At 48.9% G+C, this 7,174-nt stretch overlaps 1 non-coding gene across 1 annotated transcript; it reads right to left on the bottom strand.

Moving 5' to 3' along the window:
• Positions 1-1,159: 1,159 nt before the first annotated feature.
• Positions 1,160-1,263, bottom strand: Rnu6-395 (RNA, U6 small nuclear 395). The gene has a single exon (XR_015656078.1). It is a non-coding gene; the product is annotated as a U6 spliceosomal RNA (small nuclear RNA).
• Between the last annotated feature and the right edge of the window lie 5,911 nt (positions 1,264-7,174).

Genomic DNA, 7,174 nt, shown 5'->3' with positions numbered 1-7,174 from the left:
TGGTGTGTGTTGTTTAGGTCTGAACTTTGGCCAATGGATGTTGGTGGGAAAGTTCGATCACAGATTCTCCTTTCAGATTTGGTGCTCTCTTTAAGCGTATAGCTGGACCTTATGCACACAGCAGCTTCAGCCAGTGCACCGTGATGCTGCAAACTGCAGTCTATTTTGAGTCTTTAAATCTGTTCCCTGGCTCCTACAGGTGGGAGCCTGCAAAATTACACTTCACTCCCCCCCATGAGCAGCACCCACATTATCCAGTGTGGAAGGAAGACTTAACAAACCATCTTCACCTAAACGCACAGCTGGGGAAAGGTGGGAGAAGGTGAGCCCCAATGCACCCCACAACTCCATTCTCTGCCAGATGGGTGAGATGTCAAAATAGATAGCTCATTTAAACTTGGGACAATACTTTGTCCTCCAAACAACACAGGAAGCTGTTTCCTATTTAAAGTCACTCACTCATAAGTGACCCAGAAATCTGGTGAGTGGTAAGTGATCCATGGGACAAGTTTGAAAAATCGTTCCCATGTCATGACAGCAGCAGTGGGTGCCCACACCCATACAATAAGTAGCCTACATCTACAGGCTGGAGACTGACCCATGTTAGACCCACAGGAGAAGGCTTAAGGGCAGACAGCAACCCCTTGGGGACTGTGGTTTTCTGTGGGCGTGCTATTGTCCCCTGTGGGACCATGGCCAGGACATTATTTCTGGGCACAGAGCCCTGAGCCGCATAAGACTGCCCTGCCTTCAGCCCCTGTTTGCGGTCACACTATACTTTGGTATCTAGCAAGTGACAGCTTGTTGCTCCCTGGAGAATTGCTGGCCTGTGCAGAGGGATTTTGTATCTTGACCTCTAGCCTTGCTAGCGAACGGCAACCCTGTGTTCTTGCGCTAAGCACAGCACTGAGGATTTGAAGAAGAGCAGAGAGCTCACGCTGCACAGAGGCCATGCCTATCACTAGGAGAGTAGTCACCCCCAGGTGAAGATCACATTGTCTGGGACAATGCCCCTTTTCTGTTTCTGAGGCTTTTAGGAGCTTCCCATGGATAGAGGCCAACTTGAGAGGAATGAGGTGTCCATGGGGCACAAGCAAAGATCTGGGGGATCCCCTCTCTGAATCTGCTTTCTAACACTGGATTCTGGTTGTTCGTGTGTGTGTTTATGGAACACTCCAGGAATTTGCAAGTCTTCCTTCTACAGGGGCCAGGCTAATCTCTGCACTGTTCCAAATTTAGAATATATTCTCCCAAAGTGAGCACCCCTGGATTCTGGCCTCAGGATCAGAGCTTGGATGGAGGGGAAGGAAGCGTGATGTATCAGTTTCCTTTCTTCTTGCTATGAGAAAAACACTCAAAAGTGACTTAAGAAAGAAAGGTTTACTTTAGGTTCACAGTTAGAGGAGACACAAACCTTGATGGTGGAAAAGGCAGGAGATGAGCCAGCCTGATCACACTTAACTGTAGTTTATCAGCAAAGAGTGAACAGGATTGTGGTCTGGCCTGTTAAACTTCAAGACCTGTGCCCAGTGACCCACTTTCTCCAGCAAAGAAGGCTCCATTTCCTAGAGATTCCATAACCTTACCAGACAGCACCACAGGCTGGGGACCAAGTCTTCAAACATGAACCTATGGGAAATTTCGGATGCAAACCACAACATTCAGCTAAATGTCTGGATTTTTTTGTGTCGAGGAAACACAGTGGCAACTGGGAGACAATCAGACAGGAAGCTGGGATGAGCAGGAAGGTGGGAGCCACCGAAACTCATAAATCCCACCTCCATATACCATCCCTCCTAAAGAATATGTGACAGATGTCTCCCAGTACCAGATGATGGGTGTCATGGAGAAGTTGTGGCCAGACCTGCCTCATTCCTCTCCCTTTTAAGAACTATTGCTCTTGTATACCTTATTCTTCCAGATTACATCATGTTACGACCCAAAGCCTCTTGCTCTGTGTGGCTCCTTCACAAACAATGTCCTGTGGCTGGAGAATGTGAGTGCCACCTGGTAACACATGTATGTGTTGGTGAGATAAGCCACCATTGGGAGCAATGCTTCAAGGTACCTGAAGAACCTGAGCTAACTCAGGAGGGACAGAGAGATGCCTGGCCAAGCAACATCCCTCTTCCTCTGTGCAGGACGGATGGCTTGAATGCAGCCAAGTGCCAGGTATGCAGCAGGAGCTTCTGATACCAGGCTGCCTGACAGCTTTGAGTCTCCAGTGAACGTGAGCCTACAGCTATTGTCACGGAGAAAAGGTTAACACAAGCCCTTCTACCCACTGTATATGGATGTGTATGTCCATGGCCAACAGCTCAGAGGGCTAAGAGCCCACAGAGGCCCCTCACTCAGAGGTGAAGATTCTGCCTCACATAGACACCTCTGAGGGACATGTGCACAGTGCTTTTCTGGAGAGGAAGGTGGAGCAAGGAGTTGCAGTGTCAGACTCAATGAGGCCTATAATAGGCTATGTTCGTGATCGTGATCGTGGACCACTTCTTTCAGAAACTCACAGTTCTGATCAGAGAATCCCCTAGAGCCTTTGTACACATGGCAACAGCATGAACATGCCTCATTCCTATGTGCACAGGAATCATTCATATATGTGCAGACCTCATTCATTGTAGGAAGCAGCATGCACAACAGAATAAAGAGTTCTAGTTTGGAGCAGATTGTGTTTAGAAGCCAAGTGTGGGCTGAAAGGATAACCGAAGGGCTAGGATGGTTTGTTTATGCTTGGCCTAGGGCGTGGCACTATTAGGAGATGTGGCCTAGTTGGAGTAGGTGTGTTACTGTGGGCGTGGGCTTTCATACCCTTGCCCTAGCTGCCTAGAAGCCAGTCTTTTTCTAGAAGCCTTCAGATGAAGATGTAAAACTTTAAGCTCCTCCTGCATCATGCTTGCCTGGATGATGCCATGTTCCTGCCTTGATGATAATAAAGGACCCTAGTTCTTAATGAAGCATAAGAGCTATTAAGAGGCTTGGCCTGGTAGAAAGTAAGTAGGTTATGGAGACCCCAAGGGCTTTCACCAGCTTTACACCCACCACCTCGAGTCATGATTATACCAAGTACCAGCTTCCACCACCCCCACTTGGGTCAAGGCTATGCCAAGTTCCATTTTCTACCCACAGTTCTTGGGAGGAGCAAGGACATTCTTGAAAATCCATAGAATGACCTGACCCTCTGGTCCCAGATAGAGTTTGAATGCATGTCACATGCTTGCTAGCCAATAGATTTGAAGGTCAATATTTTAGCCAATAAGTTTAAACTGTAACCTTGCTGATGTAACCTGTACCTCTAAAAAACATAAAAACTGCTGGTTATAGCTATTCAAGGTCGTCTTCCACACACAAGGGGGGTGATTGAAGGTCGACCCTGACGCTCCAGAAAATAAACCTCTTGCGTTTGCATCGAACTCCGTTCTCATGTCTCACTTGAGGGGTCTCCCAGTAGTTAAGACTCACTTCGAGCCTTACAATAATGGACTGAACTTCCAAACCTGTAAGCCAGCCCCAATAAATGTTGTCCTTATAAGAGTTGCCTTGGTCATGGTGTCTGTTTACAGTAGTAAAGCCCTAAGACAAGGGATGAATAGTAAAGCACTCATCATGCAAACATGGCAACCTGAGCTCAACCCCACCCCTGCTGCCGCTGCCGTTGTTTCCCCCAACCCCTAAAACCAAAAAAGAGAACCTGGCATAGGGGTGCTCACATCTAATATCAGCGCTAGGAAGGCAAGGGACAGGAGGATCTCTGGACTTGTTGCTGGCCAGTCCAAGACTTAACTCTGTGAACTTCAGGTCAATGAGAAACCTTGTCACAAAAAACAAGGTCGACAGGACTCAAAGATGCACAGCGGAAGTTGATCTCTGACCTTCTGCTGCACTCACCCATACCTACACATATATACATACAGTTTTTAAATGCCAGGGTTTTAGGAGAGGGCTACCCTTGGGGACTTTTGCTGCGTATGATAAACGTTTTTATTCGGAGCTTGTTTTCAGATTGCTGACACTACTTTCTGAAACCTTCCAGATTCTTCTAGCACCAAATAACGATGAGCTTGTGTACCATCTATTGCTCTACCCCAAGTCTGTCTTCACCTCACACTGCTGCCCTCATAGGAGAATGTGACCTTACTTCAGGAAGGGTCAGGGATCCCTCCTGCTTCTGGATGAATTCTCCAGCATGGGATCCCAAGATATCAATCACAGCTCTCCTGTCTCAGGCTCCTGCCATGTTGGGGGCAGCGGGACTCCCAATAGATATCCAAATGAATTCTGCAGCTTATTTCTCTCACTCCCAGGAGAGAAATCTGCTTCACACCTAATGGTGAAATCCACACGGCAGCATACTGAAGCAGGGGCCCAGAGGCAGGAGGACAGATGCTGAGTCTGGTTTCTCTTTGATGGCCAGCAGAAGAGCTAGAAAAAACACCACAGCCATTCTCCACCAGCACTGGGAACAAAAGGGCAAGACGGCTACTCCTCTAACTCCCATATGCACACTGACACACACTGGCATGCATACACCTATGTAGTTCCTGCTTTGTACCCACATAAACTCAGCCGTACTTCCTGCCACCTGAACTATTTGAATATAAACACACATGCATTCTGAGGCATGAATTTTAATGGGTGCTGGGACAGGCTCCCTCACCAATGCCTGAGCCAGAGCTGACAAGAGGCTCTGCTGCAACGACTTGTTCCTAAGGGCCTGGAGTCTTTGCTGAGGGTCAGCAGACTGTCACTGGTGTCTACGCTGTTCACAGGAGCCACTGGACCTCAGATTGGCTGCTATAATGTGGCACAGACATCACCCACACAAAATGGGGATGGGAGATTGGCATCTACTCAGAGGGAAAATGTTCATGGCAAAGTTGTCCCACATAGAGAAGCCACATGCAAACTGCAGTGGACCTTGACCTCCCAAGCCAACAAGAAACAAAGCTCTCTTGTCCTCCAGCAGGCAGTGACTTAACAAACATAGCCAGAGGGAGGGAGTGTGGGCGAAGCCACCTCCAGTCCTGGATCCCAGGGAAAGAGGGCAGGGTTTACTCCAGCTGTGGACCTTGGAGTAGGGCAAGTTGGCTTGAAGGAACATGGCCTTCTTCTGCTGCTACGCTGACCCAGGCGGATACGCAGGCCAATGTCCCCAGAGTGCTAAACCCTTCCTGGCCACAAGTTCTTTTCTGTGGGCCCTAATGCTGTCTGTTCACTACATTTATGCTTTTAAAGTTAATTTAATATCATGAAGTCATTATGCCCTTTCTTTGTTTTAAAAACTTTATTTATTCATTAGTTTTGTTCATCCTTACCTCTGCATGTGCATGCATGGAGGTGTGTGCACCCATGTCCCCATACAGGCCATAGGAGGAAGTCCACTTAACTCCTTCAGACAGGGTCTCTCCCTAAACCTGGAATTAGGCTGGTTGTCAGCAAGCCTCATGCTCCTCCTGTCTCTGACTCCCGACTCTCTGTACAGGCAGTTCTTGACCACATTGGACTTGCTATGTGGGCACTAGGGATTTGAAATCAGATCCTTTAAGACTCTGGTGGAATAGAAAGCCGTCATATGGGTTCAGCCCACTGAGGCTGCTGCAACAAAAGTCAGAGGCTGGGCAGTTTATGGATTTGTTTGTTTAAGGGTGAGAAGCACCTGGCTGATGTCTGGGGAGCCTGTGCTAGCATGCAGAGGGCGCTTCCTCCCTGTGCCCTCCTTTGGCCAACCATTCCCCCTTTCCCATATCATCTGGGCCCTAGTCGCATCGTAAGGGCTCTGTGGTGATTTTGATCTGACCATACTACCCAAGACCCTGCCTCCTGCATCGACAGCTTGAAGAACAAGCCTTTGGGGGATGCGGGGGGGGGGGGGGTGGTGGTGGTGGTGATGATGCAATGATAAAACCAATACTCCCTTCTTCCACCTGAGTAGTTGTGGGATTTTGCTCCCTGAGGACTAAATACCATCAATCCATCCATCACACAGGTATTTATTAGTGCTGATGGACAAGCAAGGAGGAAAGAGCAAGTACAGCCCTGCCCCTCCCCCCACCCCCACCCCCACATTAGAATGCTGAACCACTGCTCTCCGACAACGCTGTGCCAATGTCTTCATTAGGTTTGTCCAAAACATTCTGTTTGGGTCCCCACCACACCTATTTATCTGACTCCTGATTCTGACTGGGGACAACCTATCCCTGGAATGAGTGATGGTTTGATGTCCTGCATTTCTCTCTAAACCACCCCTCCCCCCCAGCAGAGCAGAACAGTTCACACACACTTCTGAAGGACTCTGTCAGTGACCCTGTCCCGGCACACGGGGTGTCCAATCTCATCTGTTGAAGCTTGGTGGACATTCATTAGTGCTGACTCTGCCGTTCAAGCATATCAGGGTTGTGTATCAGTCAGAGCAGTGTGGGGGACGGGTGGCCAGCTGGTCCGTCCTGTCCTTGGTTTCCTTTCACTGTTGAAGGGTCTAGCAGGCAGAGAGGGCCCCCTGCTTCATCTGCCTGGAGGGCATTTTACCTGGAGGGCTGGAGGTTCATAAGGCACCCTTTCCGACTCCTAACACAGGGGAGGTGTTTAGTACCATTAGGGTCCTGTAGTGTTTCTCCAGTAACTCTAAGTACCTCTGCAGAGTCTGGGGACAAAAGGCTCAGAGCTGGGTGAGATGCCAGGTAAACAATGAGCAGAAACATCAAAGCACACGGACAAACCAAGGGCTCAGTTTAGATTCTGTTCAGGGTCTCTAAAAGGTCCTCCTGGCTTGTGAAAAGTACAACAATGTGAAACAAGCCTGGGGAGATGGCTCCTTAGGGAAGAGTGCTTGTTGTGCAGCTCCCACACAGAAAGATGACTGCAACTATGTGTGCCTGCACCCCAGCTTTGGGAGAGCCAGTCAGCCTCACCAAGGGGGTGAGCTTCCAGTTCAGTTCCAAGGGAATAAAGCAGAGAACGACAGAGGGAGAGATCCTGTGTCTTTCTCTGTCCTCTGTGGGAGCATGCACCTACACATTCATGTGTGTGACCCACAACACATTTGCATGCGCACGTGCACACACACACCATGCAAACACACAAGGACTGTCCAAAAGTCCTGTAGACTTCAGATAACACAGCCGCCAGACTCTTTCAGTTTCTGAGCCTCTTACAGAAAGGCAAAGCCTGT

Source organism: Rattus norvegicus, chromosome 1 (genome assembly GCF_021556685.1).
Source record: "Rattus norvegicus strain SHRSP/BbbUtx chromosome 1, alternate assembly SHRSP_T2T, whole genome shotgun sequence".
In the NCBI taxonomy this organism is placed as follows: Eukaryota; Metazoa; Chordata; class Mammalia; order Rodentia; family Muridae; genus Rattus; species Rattus norvegicus.
This window is presented reverse-complemented; position numbering and strand designations above follow the sequence as displayed.